The sequence below is a fragment of the Bactrocera dorsalis genome, chromosome 1 (assembly GCF_023373825.1).
Source record: "Bactrocera dorsalis isolate Fly_Bdor chromosome 1, ASM2337382v1, whole genome shotgun sequence".
Classification (NCBI taxonomy): Eukaryota; Metazoa; Arthropoda; class Insecta; order Diptera; family Tephritidae; genus Bactrocera; species Bactrocera dorsalis.
In genome coordinates, this window is record NC_064303.1 from 30,778,992 (window position 1) to 30,799,187 (window position 20,196).

At 37.1% G+C, this 20,196-nt stretch overlaps 1 long non-coding RNA gene across 1 annotated transcript; it reads right to left on the reverse strand.

The window, feature by feature from the left end:
* Positions 1-1,297: 1,297 nt before the first annotated feature.
* LOC125778171 (uncharacterized) lies at positions 1,298-1,737 on the reverse strand. Its single transcript, XR_007422542.1, has 2 exons — positions 1,571-1,737; positions 1,298-1,509 (listed from the first exon to the last, which is right to left on the reverse strand). It is a non-coding gene; the product is annotated as an uncharacterized LOC125778171 (long non-coding RNA).
* Positions 1,738-20,196: the final 18,459 nt, after the last annotated feature.

Genomic DNA, 20,196 nt, shown 5'->3' on the forward strand with positions numbered 1-20,196 from the left:
CGGTTCAGAAAACTAATTTTTCTTTTGTTTTTCGAAATCAAGGACAACCAAATCACGTTTATAGTGCAATGAACCTGATTCCAGTCGATAAAACGTATAATAAAAGGTCCTCTTTTATATTTGTTAAACTAATAGGCGTTCCAGTTCCATTGCTTCCTTAAACCTCAGATTGGATTCACCGGTACATGAAGATTTTTAAGCGTGCGAGGAAAGTTGGAGAATTTTTAGAAAACAATTTTCTATTTGAATATCGTCTTAGACTAAGGTTTGACACAACCAGGCGGAAATAGAAATCTTCCATCTTTCATTGGCGCTCAAACTATCGTGCGTCCAAAGCATAAAAGATTTCATTGTAGTTAAGACAACAACCGCAAAGTCCTTCCAAATACCTTATGTCCACTGATTAAATATGATGATTGCGTTGCCAACTTTTGTAATTTGGGTTTTTAGCACAGCTAGTGTCAAGACCGGTAATTTAAACTCAACAATACGTACAGAAATCGGTTTGTATTTTTTATGGTGGCTGCCTAGGGAAAGTTATGGTGAATGGATCTAAGCGAAATATTTTCTGGAGAAGTATCCAACGTATTGTGCGATGTAATAGATTAAATAGAAGGAATTAAATTCGCAAATTTGATATATGGAGTAGAAGTAGTTGAAAGTGGTAACCGATTGTAGATAAATTTAAAAGAGGTATGAAAAACATCTAATATTCTGCATATAGTAAATTCATTGCAATTAAGAACTTTTAGTTCAGGTGTATATACTAGAACTCGGGAAAATAATATTTTGGGCTTATAACCAAAAGTATGGATTGAATGTTGCATTTTGTGGATAACGTGAAGAGAAAATTACTTAGGTGGATGGGCTATAAATGGGTTCAGAGCAATCACAGGAGAAAATAGCAAATCATCTTTCTCGGTCGTCCGAACTAGGCGAGACTTTTTACCATCTGTATAAGGTGTGAATACCTTGAATTTAAATCCGACAAGACACTTGAACTTCTTAATATGTATGTATATCTCGTAGCAAATCAAGAAGATGGTCGAAGCTAGATAATTTTGATTTAGACACGTTAACTTTCCAAATCGTCAGTTTTTTTGTTCTGACTACCTCTACTCTCAAAGCTAGATGAGTAAAAGAGAAAAGGTTTCTTCAACTGTCCGAAAAGAAGACACGTTAATTTTCCAAATCGTATACTTTACTTATTCCGATCTCCTCTATTCGCAAAAACTAGATGGGTAATAGCGAAAGAGTTTTTTCTCCTGTCCGAGTTTTAGTTACGAATTCAATGAAATGTTTTAAGCGGACAAAAATATACGGTTTTATTGAAACTCCTTCAGTTTTAATTTATTTGACATTCAGATCTCATAATGCATATTTAAAAAAAAACTGACGCTCCCACAGAACTTTATCCGGACGCAACAGTTGTAGTGGTTGACCTTGTGCAAGATCTGCCTGAACGTCCACCAAATCTTCCTCGTCCTCGACGGCCAAATCCTCGTTGACCTGCAAATTTTTATATCAAAATATTAAAAGACCTTAGAAACCCTCATTTAATTTAACTTACCATTAACAAGGACGACCATGAAAGCGATAAAGAAGAATATAGTAGAGAATTTCATTTTGTCAATCAAATGAACTTTGTCAAACTGCTGACTTCTTTGTGCTTTCTTAAGTCTTATATAGCACAACTGCACTGCACCGAAAACTTCAACAAACAATTGCATTGACTTATTAATATTTGCATAAATTTCTATTTCTTTAAACCAACTGTTAAAACAATTTCTGGTATAACTATATATAAATAGAAAATAAATGGAATCATTAAAGTACCGAAATTATTTAACAAACGTCATAACAAAATTAAGACTAGGTATGTGATCTGAACATGGGTATTTACTGCCTGCGAATTCATACTTGGAAAACGCAGCGTTGAGCGGAAGTTTTTTAAAAACATATATTATTGTTGACTTGCTTGCATGTCAATCCCTTAAACCCATGTCTTATCGGCAGGTATAATCCTCTTCATGAATGTGCGATCGGCATTCGCACGATCAAGGATGTCCAAAAGAGCTAGTTATTTACGGTATTCTTTTTGAAAAAAAATTTGCTTTATCGTGACGAGTTGAGAACGAACTCCCAAAAACTTTCGAACGGATTCGCCTGTAATTTCGAGCACTATTGCCATCTCTTTAACAGTTACCTGACTATTTTCAGCAACATATCCTTCAACCTTCTAATATAATATTTTCATCAGTTGAAGAGGTCGAAGGTCGCTCAGAACGAGTCATGTATTCAACGATCTCTTGACCGTCTTTTAAGGCTTTGTACCACTCGTAAACTTGTCTTTTTGATAAAACTAAATCACTGTAAGCCTTTTTAACAATTTGCTTCTAAATTCAAAATTTCAGAATGGATATGGAAGTGAACCGACTAAAGCAGCTGCCATAAACAAACTGGTTGACAGATCGCGCTCATATTTGGCATAGTAGGAGTAGTTAAGGACAGATCATAAAAACATAAAAGCCTCTTCAAGGACAAGAGGAAGCTATTTTATTAAGTAGGCTTTCTGAAACAATGCTTGGTGGCTCGTATACAGGGTTTGTTCAAAAAGTAATAGGACTAAGTCCATTAAAAAAATTTTAAACCAATCGTTACAATTCTTTAAACACTTTTAAATTAGGCTCCTTCTGCGTCGATGCAGCGCTGTCAGCTCGATTTTCAAGCATTGAAGGCGTCACGGAAGGCATTCTCCGGAATAGCCTTGAGTGCCGAGATGCATGCAGCTTAGATTATCTCTGTAGTCTCAAAAGGCTTGCCTTTCATCGGGATCATACTCAAAGATACAGAACTCATCACCTGTGATTACGTTATTCAAAAATTGGTGGTAATTTTCACACATGTGGAAATTTTCTTGGCACACTTCCACTCACCGCAATTTCTGGTAGTCAGTGAACACTTTAGGGACCATCTTCGCGCACACTTTACGCATGTTCAAGTGCTCTTTCGTAACGTCATGAACCACAGATTTTGTTAAATTTAACATCTGAGCAATTAAACGAATATTTAGTCGACGGTTTGTGTTCAAAACTTTGCGCACACGAGTCACATTGTCGGTGTTTGTCGAAGTCGCAGGTCTGCCAGCAAGGTCTTCATCAGCGACCTCTTCCCGGCCCTCCAAAAAAGTCTGGTGCCATCGAACACATCACTTCTTGCTATAGCAACATCTAGATAAGTCTGCTTGATCATATCAAGCATATCTGTCTCAGATTTACCGAGTTTCACACTGAATTTAATCGTGTACCTCCGCTTTAACAAACGGCGTACTTTCGGCTTGCACCACTCACAGAAACACGGCACGCGTAAATGTTTGTCCTGACTCTCCAGGTGTTCGGAGACAACTGAACATACGCTCGTTCGTTAGCTAGGAACGACCTCTATCAAATCAAGTCGGTGCGCGCACGACTACCTGTACAGTCGCGGCGAAAGAAAATCAGTCCTATTACTTTCCGGACGGAAAGTACGGTCCAAAAGCATGTCGAACGAGTGTTTTAGCTCGTAGGCCGGTATGGCCGCCAGTATGCCGGTGCAAGCCTTTTGAATGGCCTCTACGTCTGCATAATGCTTTCCTTTTATGGACAAATGCATTTTTCCGAAAAGGAAGAAGTCGCACGGTGCCATATGAGGTGAATACGGAGAGTGGTTAATAGTTAAAATGTGATTTTTGGTCAAATAATCGGTCACAAGCGTCGATCGAATTTTGTGCGGAACAAACCGTGCACACACCTTTTGTAAGCCCAAATGTTCGGTCAAAATGCGATAAATCGATATTTTGGAGATGTTCTATTCCATTTTCATGAATTTCAATGATGACTTCGGCTGATTTTTGATGAATTCACGCACAGTTTCGATCGAATTTCCGTTGAAACCACTCGTGCACTCTGCTACGGGATAGGCAATCATCGCCATAAACTTGTTTCATCAATTGAAACGTTTCGGTGCCAGGCCACAGCAGAATCGCAGGAAACTATAAAGCTGATGACCTAGCAAGAAAAGGGCCCCTAGAACCGCTATCGGTACACTGGAAGCGGATCAGTGCTCCTGTATCCTCTAGATCTTTTGATCTCTTTACCCTAAATAAGGCTAGCCTCTCTCAAGTTTTGGGGCTTTTAACGAGCTATTGCCCTATTGACGTCCTAGCAGACGCCATCTGTAGAAGCTGTATGGAAGAAAATGAGGTAGAAACAACTCAACACTTCCTTCTTGACTGTCCTGCATTTAGGAAGTAAAGACAAAGACTACATTTATTAGTACACGTGCGATCTTTGATCCGCCATCTAACCTTACCTAACCTAACCATGCTTTTTAAAAAGGTACTTCTCAAAGTTATGTGTACAGCAGCATCTTATATTACTGCCAAAACCAATTTAAGTCTTTGACAGACCCGCCCGGGATCTGTGTAATAGCTTAAACTTTGAAAGTACTGCGCGGAGTACTACGACTCATACAATAGTACCCAAAAATGTTCACATCTTTGGATAAGCAAAATGGGTTAAGTCGTCCAATAAATAATCATTAGATGGATGGGCTATTCACATGATGCAAAATCTAATAGACTTGCTATAAAAACAGCATGGCGAAATTATTATTAAAGTGCAAAAGTAGAGTAACAACAACAAAAAGCTACATACATATATACATGCATAGGCAGCATGGAATACAAATATACACCCGGTGTTGCCATATGTCGAATGGGCGGAAATGATGCTGACGCCGCCAATAAGCTGGCAAATTAAATAATAACAGTCATAGCAACAGCGCAACAACAAAAAAATAACAACAACAATCAAGACAGGATATGCAAAAAAATCTTGAAATGAAAAAAAAGTCACATGCAGCATAATAAGAAAATTATATAAGAGCAACAACAACAACAGGAGCTGTTGTCAACAATTGACAATATCAGCTAAACAGCAAAGCAATGAATAAGTGACATCAAAGTCACGTGAGAATATTAATTTGATTAAATTGCCACAGAAACACAGCGTGAGACATGAGCTGACAAAACAGCAACAACAACAATGAAAACAACGACAAAAAGAAACAACGACGTTTAGCGCCTTTTAACCCTACAACAGCGCTGCAGCTACAAAAATTACAGGGGAGGTTGTTAAACAATAATATCTCAATCAGTTGTTAACACACCGGCTACTTAATATTTTATGTGAAAGCGCAAACATATTTACATATGTTACATATCTACAAACACACACAATGTGGCAGTACCTCCTGCTGTTCTGTGGGCCACTTCAACCTAATGTCATAACGCCACGTCGAACCTCGCCGAGCTCAAACCTTTCCACTCGCCAACAATCATTTCGTGACTGCGCCGCCCAACGCGCTCATCCCTTCCACCTCCTGGCTGCTGTGGTGAGTGGCATGAACGCGTGAATGCGTATAAATGTCAACAACAAAATTTTGTTGTTGCTGTTTTGTTGGGAAATTGAAAATAGCCGTGGCATTGCACTCGGTTGCAATCGTGATTTCTCACCGTCTCCAGCTGATAGCGCACGTGTCTGCAATTAATTTGACATAAACATTTTGCCATTGCCATCGCCATCATCTTCGTCTTCATCAAGTTTATTATCGTGCCGTCTAGAAGTCGTCAACATCATCAGCAACGTCATCTGCATTGTCAAGTGTGCCCACTCGAACTGCGAGTATTCAAATATGGTTGTTTGTGAAAATATTAAATTGGTAAATATGCAGATATTTTCGTCTGAAAGTTTGATAATGAAAGGCGTGATGCGATTAAGTAAGGATGTGACATAGTGATGAGAATCCTTTTTGTACATTTACTATTTGACATAACAGTTTAGTTGGGTGTCTCGGAGAACTAGCTCTCAATTTGTTCATCGATGTGTTGTGAAATGTTATCACATGGGTTTTTTGGGTTTCTTAGAGTAACCTAGAAATTAGTTATTTTCTACTTTTTTCGATACAACACCATATCTCAAGTTTAAATATTAATGTAGTAATTTAATTATGAAATATCTATCTGTCTGTCTAGACGAAACTAACTTCAGACACGCACTGTCCGGCATTTACAGTGGAGCCATCTTCTATCTTCACCGACTTCCTAACAGTGATTGCCGTACAAGCACCCATAGCAGACGAAGAGCTCAAATTGTCTTTAGAATCGAGAGTGATCTCTGCTCAATAACATACGAGTATATTCTAGCAGATCAAACTCTTACTTATCCAGTATTGATCCTGAGCTACCAAATATATTTCCCTACCGCGCTGTCAACACAATCTTGATTTGATCTGTTTTGACGATTTTTTCAGCTTTGGCTCACCTTTGACACGATATTCGGCCATTTGATTGTCTCTTTCTGGATCGAAGCCATAGATCCAAGACTCATCGCCAGTAATAACACGTTTCATGATATCCTGGTAGTCTGAAAGCTTTGTTTCACAGGTATTAAATGCTTACGGCGCTGTTTTTCCCTTTTTTTATGCCAAAATTAGCTTTCAAAATTGTGTCCAATGATCCTTCCGATATCTCAATGATGTCCATAAGGTATTTGACTGTTAGCCGTCGATTCTCCAGCACCAATTAAATGGAACTTCTTTGTTTAATAATTTCACTCATGGTAATATCGCGGAATGCATTTTATGTACTTCAGAAAGACAAGCGTATACTAAACACTAATAATTATTTTGATGTGACGTTTGGCAAAGATATCCCTAACAGTCGTACCAACCTAGAAAAAAATATTTCAACGAATGGGTATTCGCGCGAAATTTACATTAGAAAGTGCTACTATTTTTGCTTACATTAGTATATCCAACTTTAAGGAATACAATTGTGCTTGCACCTTTTACACTTCAGAAAAATTGCTCTCAGTTATACCAAGCTTTCATCTTTCGTATCCTTCCCTGCCATCCCTATATTTGAATATAGAAAAATTCAGCAGCGATGCACTTCCTCTTAGTTATGTAGGAGGTCAAATCGTGCTTTACAATAACTTTATGCTAAAGGTACTGGGAGCGTCAAAGAATCACTTGACATTTTGAACTATCATGTATCGACCTCAGCCAAAATCACCTAGTTATAGGAATATACCAACCACGAATGAGTGAAAAAATAATACAGATTCTGTGTTGTTTGTTACAGTATGGTTTTAACTATCATCTAAGCTGAGAGTTGTATTTCGTTAGCTACATAAGCTCTTCAGCCTCTAACCAACCTTGAAACGTATTTATACTTGTACATATCTCTGGAAAAGTGATGTAATTACTTATTAAAAAGGAGGAAGTGGTCCGCGCAATCACTTATTCCTAGGCCTTTTTAAGATTTGGGTATGAAACATTGACTAATTCAATTACCGATTATTTGTCATAAATTTCCACGCATTTACTAACCCTTCCACCAAATGCTGCAAACGGTTGGCAGTGTTTAATTTTTCTCTTGCAAATTCAATAAAAACACTAATTATTTTTTCCTCGATTGATATCGAACATTCAATCATAAACTCCTAATTTCCGATTCGCACCAAAAAAATCCCTTGCCATAGATGGAAATTCAATTATGAAGCCCTCTTTAGAGAAGCGAGTGAAAGAAATTAGTACTTACAAAATAAGAGGTGGTGCCACACTTTAGACGATAAGGTCGGTCAGTGGTTCGACAAGTACAGTGCACCCTTCACGAGTTCAGCCGCAAACAGTCAGTGTCGGGCGACACGCGTCACATATTGAATTACCAAACAGCAAATGAAGCAACAACAAATGAATGCAACCCTCGCAACTCAAATAAAGAAAAGAAACAATAGTAGGAGGGGACTCGTTTCGAGGCGAACCGTAGAATTATACATAAGATCCGGTTAGAAGTAAAAAAAGTTTGTTGCAAAACTTTTGACTATCGGCTGAGTATTTGGATCAAGTATGGAGATAACTAAGGGTATTGATGGAAGGACAGGTGATGGAACGAATATAAGATTCGAAAGAAAGATGACTGACTAACGACAAAACAAACAAATTGACGAAGTGACGAAAGACGAAAGAATGAGTAAAGATTGTGAGCGGAAAGTTTTAGTTGAACGAAATGTTGGAAGACCGGACAGTCAACACAGTTCGACAAATATATCAAAGAACGGATGGAGTAAAGTTCATAAAACAAAATGGACATGGATTTGAACTGGAATGCCCGCGGAACAGATAGACTAAGTTGAGTGATCAAAGAATGGATGAATGAGAGAACGAGCAGAAATATGGAATTAAGAGTGGAAGAATCTGAAAGAACAGATAAAATGGCAAAGGGACGGATGAGTAAAAGAACGAACAGAAATAAGTAACTAGGAATGCATGAACAGAAAGAATACCTGCGGAACGGATATACTGATGAAAAAATGGACAACCTGACGGAGCAACGAGTTGACATAATGGATATATAGTATAGCGAAGGAAAAGAAATACATTATTAGAAATGAAGGAGCAAATGGAATGCCTGAGTAACGGTTGGTCAACAAAATATGTACATATGTACAAATGATAGAACCTTAAAGATCTCTGCGGAACGAATGTACCGATGAAATTGAAGAAGAACGAGTGCATTTACGAATGGAATAAACGACATATGTACAAAAATCGCTCTCTCTAGCTTAAGCAATTCGGTGGTATAACCGAAAGGAGTGACAGAGGTGTGGACGTTCGAACAGATGAAGAGTAGGCAGAACGAAGAAAGTGAGGACGGACTGACTACAAGCAGATTGACGTATTCTTCGTTACTACATTAACGAATCCAAAAATCCCTTTATGAATATCGTACTCTGGTATAAAAACAGTAAATACCGCTATGTACACATGTATCTCTGCGCACCTTTTCATATCGGTGGCGGCATGAATTTAAAAATGGAAAAATCTCTGCCGCCAAATTATCACAACTGAATTTTCTAATCAGATTTCCGGTGCAAGTGAGACACACCACCCTCCTCGGAGCGCACAGTGATTTGTCACATTGCAATTTTCGTTTGTTTGCATTGTGCTTTGTGCAGACTGTTCGTACTTGTTTTGCTTTGCTTTGACTTTGTTACAACAACTTGTAATTGTTGCATTATGAGCAATTTATTGAGAGTTAAAGCACTTTGAAGCCGAAGTGACCAATTAGGGGCGCATACCCTTTTTCTCTGATTGCTCGCAATCGTTTGGTGTTCGTATACATTATCCTTTAATTATGTTCGAAATTACAGTTATTTAATGTGTGTTATGCAGTTCATTGACAGTTATAATTTAATTTGCGAAGAGTACTTGGCGATGACAGAATTCATTAGACGCGATAAGAAAATAACCGAAAACTCCAGTATTGAGCTGTACCGTTTTGGAAATATATTTATAAAATTTACTGTTATTCATCTCTGGCTGGAGTAATTAACGATTTATGATTTAATAATTTCGAATGGACGAAATGTGAGACTTTTTATATAAATTCCTTCCGCCGGGCCGAAATGTCAACATTTGCGCGCAACTCTTAGTTTCTTCGTCCCGAAAACGTTCCATTATATATTGTACTAGTTTTTCATCAGTTTTTCGACAAAATTTTAACTAACAGTCGAAAAAGTCTTTTCGTAGCGATAATGTAGTGCTGGATGAATGATACAACATCGTCTCTATAAGCTGCACAAATTTCATTGGTGGCTTGCGTGGCATCTCTCTCTTTTTTATACAAAAATTTCAAAATATAGCGAATTTTTTTGAGCTTAAAATTTCACCTTTCCAACAATATATGGTATAACACAATATGACTGGTAGCACTGGAGATATACGACTGCAACGATATCTATTGATAAAATACTGATACTGTATTCCCCTGATTTGGCTCTGTGCGATTTCTGGCTACTCAACAAACTTAAAAGTCTAATGCGTCTGTCCCTCTGGAACAAATTCATGAAGCATCAAACCAATATATAATGTTAAGAACTTAAACTATTAAAACAAAATCATCAAAAATTATCTATTTTTCCGAGAAAAGTACAAAGATTAATACTATGTGCAAAATCCCCCTGTCGCACTATGAAATTAAGTGGATTAAAAAAATTATGTAACAAAAAAAAAATTTATTTATTTATTTAATAATTTTACGCCAATCGGTATTATACAACATACATAAAAGAAATATAATATAAATTGATATAGAGGGGAAATATAAAATTATAATATAATTATTACATAGAAATTATAGTAAAGAAAGAAAAAAAAGGAAAGTTAAATTTGTCTTGACTAGGGGAATTTTAATAGACGTCGTTTTATATCAGGGATGAATGCGTTAGGTGAGCCGTTGTAGAAATCCACTTCAGTATGCAGCGAGTTGACAAGCAATGCGATGCGATTGTGTGGGCCGTTGAACACGTAGTTTTTTGAGGTTTTTATGGTTTTTAGCAGGCGGTTGCGTCTTAAAAAGATACCCGTCGGTGCCAACTCGAAACAGCTGGCGATGTCCGGAGCATCAATTAATCCATTCACGACTTTAAAGAAGAACATTACGACGAGCATGTAACTTGTTGATGTTGAAGCGGTCATAGATATCTTCAGTTGAGTTGAGACCACCAGAAACATCGTGTCAGTACCGGTAGTCTAGAAGTTTACATAGTTTCGCCTGAAATCTTTCGACACGGTTGATTGCCATGTCAGTGAAAGGTGACCAAATTACACTACCATAATCCAGGACTGGGAGGACCAGCGAGGAAAAAAGACGCAGAATGGAGTTGGGATTCTTAAAGTCTTTACTTGTCCGAGTTATAAAACCAAGAACTTTGAAAGCCTGATAAACACTTCCAAAATTTTCCTTCCTTCCTTATAAATAATGTTTGTTGTTTTTAAGACCTTGGTTCTTACTGAGTATCCTAATAAAATTTTCGCATTTTTCAGCTGTGAGAAATTGTTCTTAAATGTTGATTTTCATACGAAATAACATATGTATGTAACTTCTTGGACTTAAATGTAATTGAAAAAAACCTTTGTTTTCTCTAATATTCTTAATCACAGCGAAGTCGAAGTATTTCCAGTGTAAATTTGAAATTCAAACCGAAAGCCATGAAATCTTAAATAACGGGCAAACAAATTTAGTTAAATCACACTGTCACTCAGCATGAAGTTTTTGAAAAAAATTTTAAAAAATTCCTTCACAGGACAAATTTTACACTACTACGACCACAATCGAAAAATGAGAGGCTATTAATTTCACTCAAAGACTTCCTAAAACTACCAAAACCCTAAATATTAAAAAAAAAAATGTGCGCCATCGTTCACAGATACAAGTTGCTGAGGATAGTCTGAGGAGGATTTCTTCGTTTTTTTCTCTTTCACGCTGGCGTCGGAAATTAGGCGTAGTTTCAATCAGAAGAAAAAAAGCTGAAAGTATGAGTATAAGAAGAAGAAGAAGAAGAAAAATACATAATTTTACTTTTAACGATCTATAAACCTAAAGCCATTTTATCTGAGTTCAAGAAAATCCGAGAACTTCTCAATGTCCGTGGGGCACAAAAATATTTTTGATTACGTAATTATTATCCTTATTCTGTATAAATATATTTGTATTATATTATGCATACTCGCATATTACATACTAAAAATGTACTATATGATTAAAATTTCCAAACGTTTGTATTTTAAATATTCATTGGATCCCGATCGCATTTGTTTTTTTTTTATTACAAACATTTTTAAAACTTTAACAATGTTTGATATCACTACAACTAGTTTAAAAAATTAACGAGCAGTTTGATTTGAATAACTTAAAAACAAATTGCATAGAAATTAATAGTAAAATTAATACATCAATATGTGGTATATAATTAATTAAATTAAATTTTATATTTTAGCTTCCAACTAAGCTATGTGGTTTTTTTGGACATAATCGACTAGAGCGGCATGTGTCTAAAAGAAGATTTCTCGCCTCCTCGTTCACATGTGCCTTAAGCCTTTTGTAGTGGGCATCTGATGACTCCTTATTTCCTTAGGTCTCGATGAATATTTTCTTTGTAAAATTTACATGAACCGATTTGCCACCGTTTAGTTTTATTCTCCATTTTTTAGTCTAACTTACTACAGAGTTGATTGCATGTTGCAGGTTTAGTGCAGCTTTTTCTGCTGTTTTTTCGACGCATAGTCTTGCGGTGTCATCAGCAAAGGTAGCAGTCATACTGTTTGGTGCTTTATAGATTTTAATCTTAGATAAATTTATTTTTCAAAAAGTTTTGAGATTTGTGACGAGACTACGTGAGGATCCTTTCCTGGCTTAGGAACCATAACAACTGCGGCAACTTTCCAAAGGCTTGGAAAATGTGTCAGACGGATTGCTGTATTGAAAAGATAGGTGATCTTCCGTAAACATTTGTATGGTAACTGCTTTAACACTTCAGCTGTAATTAAGTCGAAGCCAGCTTTAAGCTTTTTAATTTCACTTTAAAGTTCACAAATGGTGATTGCTGGGATTGTTGCATGATCCTGTTTAATACTACTGAGGAATGCGATTTCACTATCCTCGTTTGGACGAAAGGTTTCAGCTAGGTGTTTTGCAAAGGCATTAGCTTTATCACAATCACTTCTAGCCCATGTATTGGAAGCAACTTTTAGTAGTGCAACATGACTTGTTGGACTTTTCAGATACTTTGTACTTTTCCAGAGTGAGTGTAATCATCTTTTTTGTCAGCGGATAGTTGAGACAAATATTTATTAATTGACTCACTCTTAAATATGAGCAATTTCTCGTTTTATTTCAGCTGTTGCCTTATTAAAGTTGATTTTGTCGAGTGGTGAGCGGGTTTGTTGCCATTTCCGTCGTAACTTACTTTTCTTAATTAGAAGAATTTTTATTGCTTTATGGCAATTTGAACCTATAATTTTCCGCTTTATCTCCGGAGTATTATCCCAAGCTGCTTGTTGAATTTCTTTTGTAAATGTGTTAACTTCTAACTCTAGTTGTTCAATTGTTGTGATTTCGGACACTTTATTTTAGTCTGGGTTTCGGTCTCTTTGACTAAATAACTCAATACGAAAGTTCGCAATTGCAACCAAGGAAATAATTTCAAAAAGAAAAGGAAGATCGAATTACGTAACAGCAAACTGTTAAGAACAGAACCTAAAGAGAACCACCGATCGGCACGGTCCTTTGTCCCTTTCCTCGCTTACGTCAACCTCGTATACCGAAGGAAATGAATTATATCTTGAAATACCGAAGTTTCGAAAGCTAAAAAAAGATCAACAGAAGTGGAAGAATTACTTGCGACCTTCACTAAATGATATAGCATACTCCTCAAAATACTTCTGAGAGATTTTCAATCATTCGGTGGCCATATTTCTATAGAAAATTTCAATTCAACTTCAAAAAAAAAAAATTCACTAAGAAACTGCACATTTGTCGAAATCGGAGCACTATTTCATATACATATGTACTGTATGTAGCTGCAATAAAAATGGTTCGACCAAGCTCTTAAAAGGAAAATCTTTCTTTGTTTGACGAGATATCTTCATGTCAACAAACGTGGCTAGAGAGAACTACTTAGAAAAGCATTTTTCGTTGAACGAAATCGCTGGACGGTTATGCTTTTAGATATAACTATACGTACATACATATATGTATATATGTAGTTCATATAAGAAATACACCTGTGAAGGGTAATATAGCTAAAGAGCAGCCGAAATAAAGAGATGTTTCCTTTTTTTCAAATATTACAGATCTCATGATAAGATTGTCAAAAATTGCAGAAAAGGTTTGTTAAAATTATATGATCTTAATCGAAACGTTACTTTACGGAAGAAACTATGTTCACCTTGCTGAATGAAATAAGTTTCTTTTGACATGATTCTAAGAAAACTCAGTACCTAACGCATTCTAAAACATAATTCTTCTCAACACTTACGGCAAGTCGGCATGCGCTTTGACACTTATGACGCTATGGGTTTGAAAGCTACCTTCCTAAGATTTTTCAACCACAATTTAAGATTTAACCCTAAAAATAAAAATAAAACACAATGAGGCAGTTTATTCTAAACGCGGAAGTGAACTTTAAACTGCTTTGGAAGAGAAGTCGTTGAAATGTCAAAAGTATAACAGTAAAAAAACGATGAAAAAAGCAAACGTACGAACAATAAAATCGAATTCCCATGAAACACTTCAGCCTAACAAGCGGGGGTGAAAACAATAAAACGTATACAACTAACACTTAGCATACACTTAGGCGCGCACATAATACACTTACGAACACAAAAGAACAAACACGGAAACAACAATATGTCAAAAATTAAATACCACCAATGACATGCCAGAGAGAGAGATAGAGAGTAGTAGAGCAGTAAACAGGAAGAATTAAGTGCAGTAAGGGTGAACAACAACAAGACACCAGACGAATTAGTTTGCTTGAAATGAGATAACAAAAAGTTAATTTCCAGAGAATCAAACTAAATGAACTGAAACACGCTCCAGAAGCGACTGCGGCGGACGCTGCTGCCTGTCAACGTTTCATCACGCAGGCAATGATTTGGATTTCAATAATAAAAACGGGCACAAAAAGGATATGAGCAAGGGATAAAGGTGTAATATGAGCAGCGACACGCTTTTTACGCATAACAACAAAAACAACAGAGGGAAGCATAAACAGTTTGCAACATAGTTTCATGCGAAATGCCGAGCCACTTATGAGAAATTTCTCAGAAAAGTGTTGTTTGAGAATGTGTATGAGTTCATGAGTATGTGTTCGCTTCAGATGAGGGTAATCGTAAAAAAACGCTTTAAGCTGACACAAAGTACACTAATTGGACAAAGGTGCACAACGTTTGGTGGTTATCAAGCGGTGTAAGTCGAGATGAGTCGCACTCGGAACCGGGAAAGTCTACCGGAAACCACAATACACAACAATTACTACTAATAAACATACCAAATTAATGTTTACCTTATGTGTGTATAGTATGTCTGTTAGGCAGTGATTTTGTTTTTGTTACTGATTACAGATTTGGCGGTAAAAAGCATTTTGATGGACGTAAAAACTTCGTAGGCCTTTTTAAATCGATTGCCACGTGTTGCATATTAGTGCGTGTTTGTTTTTGCAGAAAAGAGCAGTGATTGTATATGTAAGTATGTAGATATGTACATGTAGTATATGTACATTGTGACAAAAAAGTACCAAGAAAATGTAATTTAAATTCTATAGGTTAATGATATTGCAAAAAAATGTATTTTGCTAAGTTGATTAAATTGTCCTTAATTACTATCTCAAATATGAGCGCGATCTGTTAAAGAACTTTTTTACAGAAGCTGCTTAAGTCGGTACGAACAAAGATCGAACGTCTCAAATTTTGTATTTCTAATCAAATTTCTTTTACGGGAACGTTGCGAATGTGGGAAAGGGCTTATGGTGATTCAGTTTTATCAAAAAACGCAAGCCTACGAGTGCTACAAAGCCTTCATTGAGGTCATGCTACGTTTTGGACGACATTCGCCTTTCCGATGGAAATATTTAAGAAGTAAAAGCTGGAAGCTGAAAGCCGATAAAGCAGAAATTTCTTCAAAAAGAGTACTTTAAACAGGTTGCTTGGGACATTGCGAATTCCGATCCCACATTCATGAAGGACATTATCCTAAACAAGCTCACCATTAATAAATCAGACTACATGCTCCCAAAGCTGGACTTCAATAGACATTTCCAGGTGAGGATACCATCTAGACGAGAATGGAGAAGAGGTTCAATAGGAGAGGAGGATACCATCTCAGTTTATACCGACGGGTCCAAAATGGACTGCGGAGTAGGCACGGAGGTATTCTCCGCTGATCTAGGCATATCTCTCTCTATACGTCTACCGAACTCGGCTAGCATCTTCCAAGCAGAAGTACTAGGCATAGAAAAAGCCTGTGAAGCTCTATTAGAAAACCACGGGATTATAAATAAAGCAACTATATTTACGGATAGCCAGGCGGCGCTACTGGCCTTGTATTCACCCATGACAAATTCCAGCGTAGTTCACAACTGCAAGAGAGCACTAAGCTCAATAAAAGACAAGCTCCAACTAAACTTGATCTGGGTTCCCGGTCACAGGAACATTTTCGGTAACGAAAAAGCAGACGAGTTGGCAAATGCAGGAGCTTTCCTCAACGAATCCGAGGCGGAGCTAATACCAAGCCCGCTAGGATCGATCAAAGGAGAGATCAATAGGCAATTTCAACAAGTTGCAAATAACAGGTGGAGAAACATTACAAAATGCGTCATAACTAAACAATTATGGCCAACATATGACAGGAAAAGAACCAACGACTTATTAAATAGGTAAAGAAAAGGTATTTACAGAGTAACAGCTATCACAACAGGGCACTGACCATTTGGGGAACACGTATCCAAAATGGGTACACCCTACAACGACATCTGCCGTGGCTGCGGAGTAGCAGGGAACAAGGAAACAATCTTCCATTTTCTCTGCGAATGCCCCGCTCTTGCACATATGCGACACAAAGCACTTGGAATCCATCAAGCACCAAACCTTGAATGGATTTCCACTAAAATCATATCGGACATAAGTAGTTTCATAGAAACCTCAAAATGGTTTGAGAGAGAAAGTGAAAAGTAATAGCAGATACAGGAGGTTCTACGAACAGTGTATCAAAATGGCACATCAAGTGCTAATTGAGCCCGATAGGGCTGCACTCCTACCTACCTACCTATAACTGTCGACGTGACATGGCTTTAAGAGTTTGATGTGTCAACGAGTCAATAATCATCGGAATGAAAGGGGAAAAACGAGACGAAACCAAAAAACGAAAAAAAAAAAGACAACGCTAAAGTCGCTCAAAAAACAAGATGATTCTCATTGTTTTTTTTTGATATTTGTGTTTTGTTGTATCATGAATTTGTACCGGAGGGACAGCAGATCAAAAGGAAGTTCCATTTGGCCGTATTGAGGTGTTTGCGTGAGAGCATCTGTCGAAAACGGCCGCAATTGTGGAAGAACAAGTCATGGATTCTACTCGATGATAATGCATCATCACATCGTGCCACGATTGTGACCGAATTTAAAGCCAAAAACGCAATGAATACCATCAATCAAGCACCATATCTGGTTCCGTGTGATTGTTCTTGTTTCCCAAACTGAAACTGCTGCTCCGTAGAACCCATTTTCAGTACATCGAAGAGATAAAAAAAAATTCACTGAAGGAGCTGAAGGCTATCACAAAAAGTGATTATGAAAAGTTGATGAATAATTAAATATTTTGTCTTTTATTTACAATTTCCCGGAACTTTTTTCGTATTTAGCTATACAAACAAGTATAAGGTGCAGTGTTTATGGTCCTGATATTTTATACTTAAGAGGATATCACATAACAACAAAGATTCACTTCGCTTTGAAAGGCTAAGCGTCGAAAACATCGATACATTAATTAAAATCGTTCAGTTCGAACGTCATACAAGGTCTGTCGCAAAAAACAGGACCAAAAAAACAACATAAAAATAAGCTCGATGTACGGACGCCACATGAGTTAATTCAACCTAATGGACTAAATTTCCATATGTCAATCGCTGCTGAATCACAACAAAAAATTGTTATGTTCGAATTACGGTAGGCCGTCTCAATTTTTTCCAACGGGGATCAGCGTTGAGAGAGAGAGTGACATTATGAAATAACGTTCAAAATAGTAACAAATTATCGAATAAAACGATGCATTTACATAAATCGGATTAACCATTAATTTAATTTAAAATTAATACATTCCGGTTTTGGTAGACCATTTCACATATATAAATATCCGAAACCTATAAAATTTAACAATAATAATGAACATAATAAAGACTCAACATTTAATAAAGGGTGATCCATTTTCGAGGTTCCCTACTTTTTTAAAGAAAAACCACAGAAATTCCAAATTTAATCTGGCATTTATTTTTTGAAGATCATCTCGTTCAAATGTTGGCCGCGACTACATCTCAAATGGTTGAGTTCAATTTTCGATGATTCGTTCGAGCATTTCGTCTAATAACTGGCGAATGACCTGCGTGATGTTTTGCTTAATCCTAACAGTGTGATATCACACGAACTTGAAGTGTTGTCTCAATAAACCCATTGAGTGATGCGATGTGTGGGAAGTGGCGCCACCTTGTTATAACCAAATGACGCCGAGATCACAAGCTTGAGTTTCAGGCATCAAATAGTCGGTTATCTTTACCCGATAACGGTCGTCATTGACGGTTACGTTCTCACCGGCATCATTTTTGAAGAAATATGAACCGCTGATTCCACCGGCCCACAAACCACACCAAACCATTGTTTTTTTGTGGATGAAATGGCAGCTCTGGAATCTTTTCATTTTTGTCCAAATGCGGCAAATTTGCTTGATTACTAACCCATTGAGTCAGAAATGGGCCTCATGTGGCTTGAAAACGTGCGATCTTCTTGGAATTTAAAAAAAAGCCCATAGAGCGAAGTGTTGTCGCTGGGGAATTTCGAGCGGCTTCAGTTCTTGCACAAGCTGTATTTTAAACGCTTTACAATTTAAGATATCGACGTACAATGTGAACAGCGCCGAATTCTACATGGTCTTCGTGTACACTCGCAGCTGTTACTGCTATCTTTTCTTCACTGTGCGCTGGACGTGATCCATTCGATTGAATGTTATCCAATAATGAATGCTGGGCCTCAAGATGGGTGGTGGTATTGCAAATATTACGTTCAGTAGGCCGATTATATTAACCGTAAGTTGAGGGAAACACGCGAAACACATTCTTCACAGAACGTGAATTTTCGTAATCAAGATAAATGATTTATAAACGTTCTTCAGGTATGAGTAAAAATACTGAACAAAAATAATATGACAGCTTGGCACGACTCACTCGTGATCTGTAAAAAAAGGCTATTGAAAAAATTTCCTCTGTTTGGATCACCCGTCATAATATATCGCATAGATTGATAGAAATTTGCAAAGTTCGTAATAGAACTGTGGTCCATATATTCGATACCTGGGGGTTAATCCCATTGTTCCTCCGATTTTATTAATTTTTAGTCAAAAGCTGGCACACTTCAAAGACAGTAAAAAGTACAAAGGTTCTATCCCAATGCATTCATTGGCGCTAAATTGGTTTGGAAGAACAGGTGGAATTTAAAATTGTTTTTTACAAGAAGTAGGCGTGGTTATAGTCTGATTTCGCCCATTCTCGCATTGCACCACAGGAAATTAATGCCAGCTACAAAACTTGGTTGAAATCGGTCGAGCAGGTCCCGAGATATGAGTTTTCAGGTAAATGTGTGTGGGTGCCACTCTCATTGTCCCATTTTGACACCAGCTCCAGCTAAAGCTGTCTTGTTCCATCTTGGATGTAAAATTTAATGTCTCTGAGGCCTTTAGTTTTTGATTTATCGCACTTTTAGTAATAGTTTATGGCAAAACCTCGTCCTCACTTATTTGGCAAGGAACACGTGGATCAAGTTCGAATAACTTATCTTAATTTTTACTCAGGTTTTCGTTTACACGCACGGACGGACGGATAGATGGACATATGTATAGACAGCCACTCGGAATTCAAATCGTGTTGTTAGCCTGATAATTTATATACGCTATATCCAACTCAATTAGTTTTTTATTTATTTATTTTTATTTTTTACAAACAACCATTAGGTGAACAAAACTATACTCTCTGTAGCCGCACTACAAAAGTGTAAAAATTGTTTCAAAGCGCCGAAGCCCTCTGAGAACTCCGGGTTTGGCAGAAATTGTTCTTCATCCAACATCCTCTCTCTTAATCACTGTATCAATGGTGGCACTACGTCCATTTATTCGGTTTAAGGTTTAAATTGTAGGTATTCTTCCACGGAAATTTCGTCTATGGATTGATAGTACGGATATGTAAACAGATTCAAAAGAGACAAAGCACTTTCGAAAGTGGATTGTGCACTTCGAACTGATGTGAGCATATGAAAATTCCTTGAAAAATATACAAACTGCATATTTTTTTACTTTTGAACGCAAACAGGTAGCTGCACTTAGGCCATTATAACACCCCGGAAGCTCCGAACACCGGGTATGTTTTGATGGAAATTATGTTAAATCAAAGGCTGATGTTTTCATCAACCAATAAATGCCATAAACGACACACTGCAAGATCAAGAAAAATAGAGGTTCGTGACTTTTCTCTATATTTCAAACATAACGCTAACTCA